The sequence below is a fragment of the Lacerta agilis genome, chromosome 1 (genome assembly GCF_009819535.1).
Source record: "Lacerta agilis isolate rLacAgi1 chromosome 1, rLacAgi1.pri, whole genome shotgun sequence".
NCBI classification, from domain to species: Eukaryota; Metazoa; Chordata; class Lepidosauria; order Squamata; family Lacertidae; genus Lacerta; species Lacerta agilis.
The window spans coordinates 20,805,530-20,819,494 of NC_046312.1; positions in this window are offsets into that span (position 1 = coordinate 20,805,530).

Here is a 13,965-nt window from a genome sequence, read left to right on the forward strand (position 1 = left end):
AACGTGATAGGAAATTAGAACAATATCAAACAATAAAATGCATGCAATTAGGCTAAAACTACAATAAACTCAAAGACAATATGCTGGAGGGGGAACCTGGTCATCATACGGAGTGTTGTGATGATGCTGAACTTCATTTCTTGCCGTCGACCATCAGAACATCAGAAAGCCCCCATCCTGTGGGGCTACTTATGATGGAGGCAAAACAGGGCCCTAGAGGATTCTCTTAATAATTAGGCCAAGAGCCAACATGGCACAGTGGTTAGAGTGCTGGACTAGGACTGGGGAAGCCCAGGTTCAAATCCCCATTCAGCAATGAAACTCACCGGGTGACCTTGGACCAGTCATTGTCTCTAAGCATTGCTTACCCAAGGTGACTGTTGTGGAAATAAGGGGTGAGCCATTTTACACAACAGGCTTCCAACCTCTTGTGCTACTTTCAGCACTGGAAGTTAAGCCATTGTGGTTAAATATGGATCTATTAAAGCCTGCAGTGGGGAATCTGTGACCCTCTAGATGTTGCTGAACATCTGTGGTCATGGTTGTTATGGGTTAACAACATCTGGAGGGCGCTAGGTTCCATGGCCCTGTACGCAAGGTACATGCATGCTTCCTCTAATATGAAGTGAGGTAAAAGGCAATGCTACGGTGGACACCTGCCAGACAACTGTAGCACATTATGGGTCTGCCACAGGTGCACCTCCCTTACACACTTCACATGTTTACTATGCTAAATATCCATGGAACTCTGAAAAACTGCCATGAGAATAACCTCTTCATTTCTTCCCCTGGCACATCAGTCAATACTAGCAGAGTTTTCTAGATCTTACTCTGTTTACATTTCAACACAGCTCTTTGTGAGGAGGTGTCTGTAACAGGAGGATGTAAGGAATCTTTCCAGGCCACTTGGAAAGTCACCTGCCTGGAAGTGCTCTAAATTCACTCCTGCACAATAAAGAAATGAACCATTGTCTTTCTGCAAAGGTGAGTCACAAATATTTTCTAAGACTGTACTTTCTACTGCCAGCTGACTCTGCTCTTAATGCATTAAAACGTTGGTGGACAGGCATGGAACAATGGGTGCTAGTCTGGATTTTTACATGGTTTCTTTCTATGGATCATGACATCAGGGCAGCTGAGCCTAATATATAATACCTCATGAGCTATCTGTGACCCTAGTACAAGCGCCTCTCTAAGATGTGACCTGGAATGAATAATTAGCATCCTGACCCTATAAGCAACAGAAAAGATCAGCATACTAATATTTGTGTTTAACTAGCCAAACTTAACTGTTACCAGTTTGCAAGTAGGAACATGTGTAATGGACACGCAAGTGGATTTAGACATACGCAAGTGGATTTAGAGCCAGTGTGGCGTAGTGGTTAAGAGCGGTAGACTTGTAATCTGGGGAACCGGGTTCGTGTCTCCGCTCCTCCAAATGCAGCTGCTGGGTGACCTTGGGCTAGTCACACTTCTTTGAAGTCTCTCAGCCCCACTCACCTCACAGAGTGTTTGTTGTGGGGGAGGAAGGGAAAGGAGATTGTTAGCCGCTTTGAGATTCCTTCGGGTAGTGATAAAGCGAGATATCAAATCCAAACTCTTCTTCTTCTACACCTTGCAATTAGGTGTGATTACATTGAAGATCAGGAATGGCATGGCAAATGACCCTATTTTGATTAGGGAGGCCAATGAAAGTGGCACAGCTTCACCAGTGATAAGAAAGTCTGTCATTTCAGGTGAAGATGCGCATAACATTTCAAACATGGTGAAGGTGATTTGAAGGCTGCCCTGAAAATACACATAGTTTCTTCTTTCCTTGAGTTTGCTCTGAAGAGGAAGAAAGTTTTCTGCAAGTTTTCAGCCTGTTGAGGAGAAAAGCTGTATGTGTTGGGTGCTTATTGGCTAGCACCCATGCCATTGGCAACATATCTCTTTCTCCAATTCCTGGAGCACTTCTGCAATTGTTTAAAGTGTTGTGATTCTTATTTGCAGTGTGAAAGATGCAATGGTGACTGCTCTTAAAAAAATTGATGTGGGTGTTCTTCACCAACAGATATCCTGGCTATAGATGCACATCAGTATGTAGCCAATGAACAATGAAATTACCAAGGTGAGTTTGTTTTAGGTGGGATGAGAAGCAGCATGCAACCAATATTGCACCAATCCACATATTTATGTGGTTTCAGACACTGCCTAAGAGGTTTACTGGAGAACTATCTGCTACTTCTTTATCTATAGACACAGATTTCATTCTCATCTAGGCTGCTGAGCTGTGTCACCATCATCCATGGTTGCAAGGAACATCCTAAAGGAAAAAGCAGGGGGTGGCAAGGAAGTTTCATCCGTGAAGCTTGTGTGAAGCTCTGGAATTGTGCCTGTGGAATTGTAGCTGGGAAGTCTACCAGACTCTATGGGAAGTTTGTTGGGAATCTCAAGAAGTTGCTCCTAGTACCAGTCACCACATGAAAGTAGCTTGAAGTCCAAATAGTTTACTGTTGCAGAAGATAAGACGCAGTAAAACAGTTTTGAACATAGGTATATACAGCTTGTAGGCTCTTGCAGGTACAGATATAGACAGAGACATACAAAGTATCTCCGTTAAATAAGTTCAGCAATTCAAGATGTAACACCGGTCAAGCAATAGACTATTGAGCTGACATTAATCACATATATCGGGGCACTGGGCCATTACCATAGCAACTGGATTGGCTCACCTTGCACCTGCGATTAGCTCATCCATGAGGTGATTTACAGTCATGAAGGAAATTAACCCCTTCCCATGTCCTGTTACTCCAACAAAGCTTACTAATTTATTAGAAGTCCATCTAACAGCACTGAATATGCTGTACATTTATAAGTAGTGGGCATTTAAGTGTTACTTACAGAAGAGGTCTCATATAGCCCCTTGTAAAAGATTCCAATTTTTACCACTCTCTATGGGGAAGCTGACTTTGAGTTACTAATGGAAACAACTGAAACTCTTCATGTGTTGAGACAGAACTGTATTGTACCAGAGTTGTCCATTCTGACTGGTTGCATCTCTCCAAGGACTCCAAGGACTGGGTCCTTCCCACTCATGATACCTGAGACACTTCAACCGCAGGTGTGAGAGCTAAACTTGCATATAAACGATGTGCTCTACCATTGACCTCTGGTCTCTTCCTGCCCATAAACTCCAGCTCAGCTGCTTCAAGAGAGTGGAACAGATAACGTTCCCATATTTCCTCAGCCTCATGTTTCCCTGAGAACGGGGCTGTTTTCATAGTGCAAGTGAAATATGTCTCACATGTCAAAACAGAATAATATATTCCCCCCAAATTTAACAGCTTCAAAGAGCAAGCTGTCGCCCATCTACAAAAGGGTATTCATCTTTTGTTGTCATTTTTTTAGGTCAGCAGCAAAGTGATGTGAATCCCTTTGATTTTCCTTTGCCTCGACTGCACTTACAGCAGCCTGGAATTAATTGCATGAATTGCCAAGCATCTCGCTTACACGCTGCCAAAAAAATACACAGAGAGGGAGACATAAATAGTGTCATATTCTGACAGTAAATTTCTTTCATTTTCACTCTCATTGCATTTGCCCAGTCTAAGTGTTCTTGGGCCCAGCTCCATGAGATGGAAAATCAATAGACACAGGGCATGTTTAAGAACACAAGAATGTAAGAGTCTTGTTGCATCATATCAAAGCTCCTTCTAGTCCATATGGAGTAGAATGAAACTTTCATCATTGGGTAGGGTGTCAACCATTAAAATGAATATATTACCAAGGATGTTATTTTTGTTTCAATCAGTACTGGTAATCGGCAAGACAGATTGTTTCAACAAATGGCAAAAATATATTTCTAAATATATCTGGCAAGGGGAAAAACCAAGAATAAAATATAAAACATTGATAGATGTGAAAGAGAGAGGAGGTTTTTCCTTGCTGGATATGAGATTATATTATGAAGCATCTTGTCTGTGCTGGTTGAAGGAATGGTTGTTATTGAAGAATTCACATATTTTAGATCTGGAAGGTCATGATAATATTTTTGGTTGGCCCACTTACTTGTGGTATAAAAAGGTGAAAGTACATAAGGGTTTTACAAACCATATAATTAGGAAAAAATGTATAGAGTATGGGATAAATATAAAAACTTGTTGGAGACCAAAACATCACTATGACTTTCACCCTTGGAAGCCATAGCAATGAAAAAGAAAAATGTGATGGGAAATTGGGCAACTTAAATAAATTTATTAAGAGAAGAAGGTGGAGAGTTAAAATTAAAAAAGTAAGGATTTATCAGAGATGTTAACAACATGGTTACAATATCATCATCTGAATGAAGTATTTAAAAAGGATATGAAGTGGGGGTTTGGGGAATACACATAACAACTAGAAAGAGACCTGATAAACTGTAATGTTAAAGTGATGTCTAAAATGTATAAGCTGTTATTGGAATGGGAGACAAAGGATGAACAAGTGAAATCCTCAGTTGATACACTGAGCAATAGATATTGGTCATAATATAGAAATTGATGCATGGGAACGTTTATGGAATGTGTAAAATTTACAGCATGTTATAGTTTAAGAGAAAACTATATGAAAATGTTATATAGATGGTATCTAACACCTAGTAGAAGGAAATCAGCCCTGAGTGCTCATTGGAAGGACAGATCCTGAAGCTGAGGCTCCAATACTTTGGCCACCTCATGAGAAGAGAAGACTCCCTGGAAACGACCCTGATGTTGGGAAAGGTTGAGGGCACAAGGAGACGGGGATGACAGAGGATGAGATGGTTGGACAGTGTTCTCGAAGCTACCAGCATGAGTTTAACCAAACCGCGGGAGGCAGTGGAAGACAGGAGTGCCTTGTGTGTTCTGGTCCATGGGGTTACAAAGAGTCAGACACAACTACAGCAACACCCAGTAGATTGGCAAAAATGTATAAATCCAAATCAAATGTGTTCTGGAAATATAAAGAGAAATAAGGTACCTTTTTCATATGTGGTGGACTTGTAACAAGGTTAAAGCTTACTTGGACATGATATGTAATGAACTGAAAAAGATGTTTAAGATAATATTTATTTTTAAAAAACCAGAAGCTTTTCTTTCGGAAATTATGCGATCAGAACTACCTAAACAGAATAGAAATTTATTTTTGTATGCAACCACAGCTGCAATAATTTTATTTGCCCAAAAATGGAAGGAAGAATAGGTCCTTCCATGGAAACAAAAGACAATGGACTGCGCAGAAATGGCGAAACTTACAGGGAGAATAAGAAATCAAGATAACTATTTTTTTATAGAAAGGAATGGAAATGGTTTATTGAGTATTTACAAACAGATTACGACATTGGTAGGATTAATGTAAAAACCTGTGGTTTCAAAATATATATGGGATATATATGGGAATAGATATATAAAGGAATATGTTGAGATAATTTGGAGTACGCAGTTAGATGGGGGAAAAATGTAAAGAACCACAGAAAGACGGGGAAGGGAGTCAGAGTTAGAAATGTTAAAATTATAATTTAATAATTGTTGTAATATATATCAATGAAAATTATATATATATATATATATATATATATATATATATATATATATATATACTCCTTCTAGTCCAGCATCCTGTTTCACTTGGAGACCAATCCGAAGCCCACAAGCAGAGAAGGAGGGAAACAGCCCCAGGGCTGGCCTAGGACAGCCTCTCCCTTGCCCCATTACATGTACAGAAGCCAACCATGCTTCCTTCGAAAGGAGTGCATTATGTAACAAAGCATTTTCTTTTGACTGTCCAGAGCTACTGCACATCGACTTCATTGGAAGACACCAGGTTTTAGCAAGTGCTTGCAGGTGCATGATCTACTTTCCCCTAAATAAGACCCCAAGAAGAGCACTGGAACTTGGCACTGGTTTCACAGTTAGCAAAAATGGATTGATGCCGAGGCTGAAGATCCTCTGATTCACTAATTCTCTCAACTGAACAATGTGTAATAACACTTCAAGCAAACAACTGGATTTCCCAGAGAACCTTGGAGGCTGATTACTTGTGTTCTGTGTGTATCTTTTGCCAGGCTGGAGTCCATTAGATATAATGGATTCTTTGTTTGGTGAATGATGACCTGGAATATCTTGTTCCCACATATATTTAACATATTGGCCTTTCCCACAATGCATATTCAACTTCTGAGATCTGTGCATGGGAAGTCTTATTTTGCTACAGCAGCTGGTGTGGTTCATTGTTCTGGCAAACAAAACCTGCAGTTTTTAATTGACCTTATTTTTCAATAAAACCAGATATATAGCTTGTCAGCATCACTTTAAGCTAGGTTTGGGAAATTGTATTTAAAAACTTGTCTTATCTTATCTATCTATAATCTATCTATAATCTATCTATCTATCTATCTATCTATCTATCTATCTATCTACCTACCTATCCTCTATCTATCTATCTATCTATCTATCTATCTATCTATCATCTATCATCATCATCTATCTGGATTTTTAAATGATGCTTTCAGAAATGTTACTGTGTTGTGCTAACTCACATTGCAGAATTACAAATCTAGCTTCTCTTGTGATTCCTGCAGAAAAGATTTGAATGATGTTATCATCAAAGGGGGGAAGGCTTATGGCTGTTTATTTTCCTGAATGTTGGACAGATAAAAGAAAGAAAGCACTTCTTTGTGCAGCACATGGCTTTAACTATGGAAGTCATTCCCATAGGAGGCAGTGATGGCCACCACCTTGGATGGCTTTAAAAGAGGGTTAGATAAATTCATGGAGGGCAAGGCTATCATTGGCTACAAGCCATGGTGTCTATGCTCTGCCTCCATGGTTGGAGGCAGCAATGCTTCTGAATACCAGTTGCTGGAAACTGCAGGAGGAGAGAGGGTTTTTGTCTCCAGGTCTTGTCTGTCAATTTCCCAAAGGCATCTGATTGGCCACTGTGAGAACAGGATCCTGGACTAGATGGACCTGATCCAGCAGGCTCCTCTTATGTTATTAAGGGACCCAAGTAGAGTGGTAGAACATCAGCTTTGCGTGCAGAAGACTCTGGGTTTTAAATCCCTACCATCTCCGGAAACAGATAAGTAGGCATTGTAGTTGATACAAAACTGGCATTACATGATGCAACCTCTAAAACCTCGCTTAAAACCCTGGTAGCTGCACAACGACTTGGAGTTTCATGCCAGCCTATCTTCAAAGACAGCACTATACATAGAGTGGTATGTGAAATCACAGAATCATAAAATTGGAGAGTTGGAAGGGACCATGAGGGTCACCAACCCCCTGCAATACAGGAATTTTTTGCCCAATGTGGGACTTGAACCCATGACCCTGAAATTAAGAGTCTCTTGCTCTACCAACTGAATTCAGACCTTCTTACCTCTCTGCACATTCCTTTTTATATAATATTTTTTTTATTAAATTCTCTCTTTTACAATTTCAAATAAACATTTTACAAACTTTAAAATATCTAATGACTTCCTTTCTTCTTTTTCCATGGTTCATTTTACATATCTTACATCCCTGCATATTTTACAATAACCATTCAAATCAATTTCCCACTATTACATCCATCAAGAATTATTTACTCTGTTGGATTTATCTTAATGCTGCCAGCATTTTCAGCTGTACAGTTATTTTCCATAGACTCAATAAACATTTTCCAATCTTCTTTAAACGTATGTTCTTCTTGTCTTCTTATTATATATGTTAAATCTGCAAGTTGTGCATATTCTGTCAACTTGAGTTGCCAGTCTTCTTTAGTTGGGACCTCATTCACTTTCCATTTTGGGGCTAAAAAAACATGGGCTGCAGTTGTTGCGTACATGAATAACCTTTTCTGACACCTGGTGATTTCAGTCTAAGTTATCTCCAGCAGAAAGGACTCTGAATTTTTTGGGAAAGTATTTTTAAACATTTTTTCAGTTCATTATAAATCATTTCCCAATACTCTTTTTGCACATCCACCACATGTGAAAGAATGTTCCCTCCACATCTTTACATGTCCAACACGTATCTGATTCTGTCTTGTAAATCTTAGCCAACCTACTCAGAGTTAAATACAATCTAACATCTCTGCACATTCCTAACCAGAACTACATACCTTCTCCTGCCCCTAGGCCCTGTGTAAGGCTTTCCCCCAACCAAACTTCCCTTCCCAATGCTGTGCTGCTTTATTAACAATTTGTGATTGGCTAAATGCTCCCTGGCATTTAGAAAATTCCTGAGCATCCTGTTATATCACAGCAGTTTAACCAATTACCAACAAGCTCATAAACTGGGGGAAGAAATATTTTAATTTTATTACATAACATCCCATTTGGTTCTGAACAAACATTTTGCTTTTCAGTAATGTGCAAGAACTATTACCTGGAGGCTGGGGATACACATCTCTCCTATCATCACATCCCCTTACCCGTAAAGTATGAAAATGACATCGTTTTAATGATCTGCAACAGGAAGGAAGTCCAGGCAGTTATGCAACTCATTACTGTACATGTTATGCTTTCCCAACTAATAAGGGGGACATTTTCTACCATAATAAATCTTGCAAATAGATGTCAAGTATTCTTAAGCATCTTAATATTGATCTAGATGTTGAGAAGGTTGCACAAATTTGCATTGTTTGGGAGATGATTGTCACAATCTAAGAGAAGAAGAAGAAGAAGAAGAAGAAGAAGAAGAAGAAGAAGAAGAGGAAGAAGAAGAAGAAGAAGAAGAAGAAGGAACTTCATGGACAATCTAGGGGACCTGGAAAAACCCATGTAGGAAGCCACAGCTACACAAAGGTCAGCCAGTGATCATTAGGAGTGCAGATTGCTTTGGATGAGAAGCTTGGCATTCCCTTACGTCACATATTAAAATGTCGAACATGACTTTTGCCAGCAAAGAACTTATTAAAACTGTCAGTTGCAGGAATAACTTTCAAAGTCCTATCCAGCTTGGTGGAAATGTTATTCAGCATTCTCTTCAATTACATTGGAGGGCTGCCTCCAACAACTGAGTGCCCAACAGCTGATAGGAGTTGTAGTCCAAAACAGCTGGAAAGCAGCAGGCTAGGGAATGCCACTGTAGATAATCTCCCACCGGTGGGGGGGGGAGCAGCACCCCACATTATCCCTGCATGCACTTGAATTGCAGCCCTCTGAGCCATTGCCTGTATATGGAATGAACCAGACTTCTTAGAGGTGTCGTGGCGGCACTGCTCTGCATACTATGAAGAGATCTTTTCTTGTGGCCAGAGCTGTTCCTAGATCTGCCCAGAACTGGATTTCCCCAGAGCTGTTTCACAGTGAACAGGGACAGGTTGCTGCTGCACCAAGATCAGGCGCTGTTTTGTACATTCGCTCATAGCCAGACATCCATTTTAATGGTATTTACTATGTGGGTAGTTGATTCGTGTGCCAGGAATGGCTGAGAATTAGCAGGTGTGCACAGGGGGGCAGGGGAGCTGAAGTTTATTCCAGAGCATGCAAGAGAAAACATGCTTTTTGTGTTTTATGAAGATGCTTATGTGCGGTTGTGTGTACATGTGCTTATGCAATCAGAAACCAATATGGCACAGAGCTGGAATAGTTTTGAGCCATCTTTTGCAGCAGAGGCAAAAGGTCTGAATGACAGACCTGATGGAGATATTGACTAAGTATATAAACGTGTTAAATAACACCCAGGACTTGGACAATTTTATTGAAAGGTGGCATCCATTCATATCATTTTTAGTGATAAAAATTTAGCATCAGCCTGCTACAGAGATCCATCTCTGGATAAATGTTTTTCCTGAACAAGGACATTGATCTGCAATTGAAAGTGTGAGAGACTGGGGGGAAAGGGGCAGTTTATTCTGCTTATCCTTGCTTTGTTTTAAGCTCAATATTGAAAAAACATCTAAGAAAAGAATCAAGGCTATTTTCAACTTACATAAGACAGACCACAGACCCTGCAGCGGGCCTGCTGGTGTTGTGAAGCGGCTCTGGGTCTACTGCAAAGAGGGCTTTCTTCCTACGCAGATGTCTATGGCTGTAGGAAAACAGCAGGTCCACAGACAACCGACATGAGACTGGTGGGGCAGTACATGTGGGTGCTGTTGCTCACCTGGCTTCCCAATGCCAGGCATCGCTGCCGGTAACCAAGGAAGGGAGGTGCTATTGCAGTGGTGGATCCAAGCCAAGGCTCCCACACCATGTCAGGCACATTGTGTGAACAGCCCTTGAAGCAGAAGCAGAACAGCCTCCCTTGCCGCAAGGAAATCGCATCCTGTAGCATTTATGCAGCCTATTTACGGAGTTGCCCCTCCGTGACTGGAGTTTTCAGGCTGTGCTTGGCTTTAAGTTCTGTTGCCTTTCCTAATGCTTTCACTGCTGCATTAATTAAATGCTGGACAGCATCCCACATCCTGGTTTCTGCCAGCCACTCTGCGGGGACAGAAGCCAGCCTGAAAGATGGTGTGCGCGCATTTGCCTGTCTTTCAGAAAGTCTGCTCTCTTAGTTGAAATGGTTGGAAACAGGTACAGCTGTTGCTGTTGCTGTTGCTGTTGGATCCATTTTGGTGATCACAATGGCTGAAATAGGGGTGTTGACAGATGGCAGAAGGAGGCTGCACCAACAGGGAAATATTCTGTAAAACCAAATGGATTCTTTCCCCCAATTGCTGCACCATGTCATTTGACAGCGTCCTCATTTGCCAGCCTTCACAGCACGCATAACAAGAGCAAAATATCCAATGAGGTTTTAAGACAGACAACTAGGCTCCAAATTGTGGGCTTCTGGAAGTTACATAATCAAAAGCATCCAGGAGACAAGACCAAATTAAATGACCGGTTTCTGGGCCCCTGCTCTTGGCAAGAATTGTTTTTACTTGCAGTGCACGGGTAACAAGATACGGTTACATCCAGATGTTTGGAACCACATCTCCCATCATTCCTGGCTATGGGCCACACTGGCTGGGGCTGATGGGAATTGTAGTCCACAATATCTGGAGGACACCACATTGGCTACCCCTGGATCGGAGTTTAATACAAATGCACTTTGCGCAATCTCACCAATAGTCACAAGACACATCCCTCTCCCATGCACATACTTCAGAAAAAAAGAAGAGCACTTTCTATCATGTCCCCACCTTCCCAAGTGCTAGAAAGTTCCAGGGTCTCTTTTTGCAGGATCGGTTTCCTTAAGAGAAGGGAATATTGGAGACGGATGCTGTTTTTGTAAGATCTCTATAATACCTGGAAAAGCACGTCCCAGTTTTATAGTTTACTCAGATTCCTGAGTATTTGGATCCCTAAATAACATAGAGCCTGCAGAAAAAATCTTTGTCTCCAGGGTCAAAGTACCGGTATATCCAACTGGACTCAAGGGCTGATGCTCCAAAAACCAGAGAGGAATTCAGATTTATTATAATTTTGATTCTGTACCAAATGTATCAGTGGTCTTTTTAAACAAACAAACAAACAAACTCCTTTATTGAAAGTTCAAAAAGTACATAACTATATGTGCACCAAACATGGTGAGACGCAAGCAAAAAAGAGAAAAAGAAAAATAGAAACAGAACCCGTGCAGAAGGGAAAAAAGGGGGAGGGGGAGGGGGAACCCCAAACTGTATATTTTACAAGGTTGTTATTGTACTTCACCAGATCTTATCCTATTACAGTATTTGTAAGAACGGATTCCAAATATCATTGAATTTTTCCTTAGCAAGTCTGCGATTATATGCAAGTTGTTCATACGTTGCAGGTTTGTAAAAGTCTTCAATCCAATCGTAGAAGGGAGCCGCATTTTTATTTTTCCAATTCATCAGTATCAGTCTTTTTGCTGTGGTAAGGGCACGGAGAGCCCACTCATATTGTCCTGTTGTAAGGTTCCATGTGCTGGATATATAATCCAAGAGGATATTTTGCTCTGTAAATGTAAGGATGTTCCATACAGTTCTCTTGGTGGTTTCAGTTACCTTCTGCCAAAAATCTTTCAATACAGGACAACGAAAAAACAAATGTTTTAGAGAAGCATTATCCTTATTGCATCTCCAACAGTTAGATACTTTAGATAGCCATGTATCAGCGGTCTTCATCACATCAGGGAGGGCAGTCCTTACGTCTTGGAGCATGGTGGTGACATCATGGGGCGGGGGGATAGAATATAGGGCCCCTCAAGACAACCAAATGCCTTGAAGGCATCAAAAATGATGAGAACTAAGGGATTATGGGAGCGAAGTGGCAGATAGAATCCATAATTTGTCTGCCTGCTATGAATCCCACCTGGTCCAGATGGATGTATGTGGATTTATATCTATTAAACTGTGCTGCTAGGAAGGCTGTAGAAAGTTTCTGGTCCTGGCTGAGGAGCGAAGCAGGGTGATAGGAGTCCACATATTCAGGGTCCTTTCCTGACTTTGGGATGACCACATATCTGGTCCCCAACCATGAAGGGACGCGGGTGGCGCTGTGGTCTAAACCACTGAGCATGATGGGGTGAGCTCCCGCTGCTCTGTCCCAGTTTCTGCCAACCTAGTAGTTCAAAAGCATGGCAGTGCAAGTAGATAAATAGATACCACTGTGGTGGGAAGGTAAATGGCGTTTCTGTGCGCTCTGGCACTCATCATGGTGTCCTGTTGCACCAGAAGTGGTTTAGTCATGCGGGGCAAATGACCCAGAAAGCTGTCTGCAGACAAACGCCAGCTTCCTGAAAAGTGAGATGAGCACTGCACCCCAAAGTCGCCTTTGACTGGGATCCTTTTTGTGTTTTTTTTTAAGTTTCTAAATCGTTTATTTATCGTTTATACGCTGTTTAACAAAAGTGTACAATAAACGTTCCATGTACAAGTAAAAATAAAAGCTTTGAAAAAAGCATTTACAGTTACTGTAATCGCTTAGTTTGGTTATTTTTCTTAACTAATATCCAATTCTATTCTCCTATAAATTATTACAAGAGAATCTGTAATAATTTGAGTAGTATATACCAAACAAAACATATCATTAAACAAAACATAAACAAAGCAGCAAGAAAGAAAAAAAGAAACAGAAATACACTCACCCCCCACACCCCAAAATTAAGAAAAACAATACCAACAAATATTCCACACCCATCCGACTTCCTGTCAGACCCAACCGTATGACTCACTCTTATTTGTGAGTGTATATCAACATGTCTACATATCTTCCCATATATCTTTATTTCACTGCAATATCAACCGGTACCCAATTTTCACTTCATAACCTTCTTTCTATTTCCTTTATCTTTCTTAGCTTACATCTACCCCAACCAGGTTCTCAGGAACATCGTCACCCTCAAGACAAGCCAGAGTTTTTGGGGGGTGGAATGAGGAGAACTGCAATAAGCCAGGTAAAAGGGAAACAAAATGGAAGAAGGAATTCTGTGCCAATTCAATTAGAGCTGCAATGTGTGCCGAATGAGCACAGTGGCCCTTTACAACAGCAGGGATAGGTAATAAAACAATTAACACAGTTACTTCTCTGCAAACTGGATCTGGTCTTGCTAAGTAACCTGCTATTATTAATGTAGGGTCTGAGGGCTTTTTCACGTGCTGCAGTTTGTGTTCTGGACCGTGGCCACCATCTATTAATAATACACCTGTACTACTCAATGGAAGCAGATGTCTGTGATGCCAAAAATATGACTCACTAAAAGGCCTCTCTCTGCCGGCAGTTACCCTTGTAAGATTTCGCATTCACTAGAGAGGGGTTTTCGAACCCTCAAGTTGAGTCAGATTTTTTTGATTTGTTGGCAGTGAGTGCGGAATCTTTATCTCTGATCTCATAGGAAAGTGGCTTGTTTTGCAAAATCGGAGAGCAGCTTCACTAATGAGATCAAGGAGCTAAGTAACGCCGCAGATGCCTTAAATCTTAACAGTACAAAATTGTGCCCAGAATACAGTAACCTTGATCCACAGTGGGAATACTGAGATAAACAGCAGCCTTGATTGTCCTTGAAGCGGGGTGGGGTGGGGTGAGCTCAC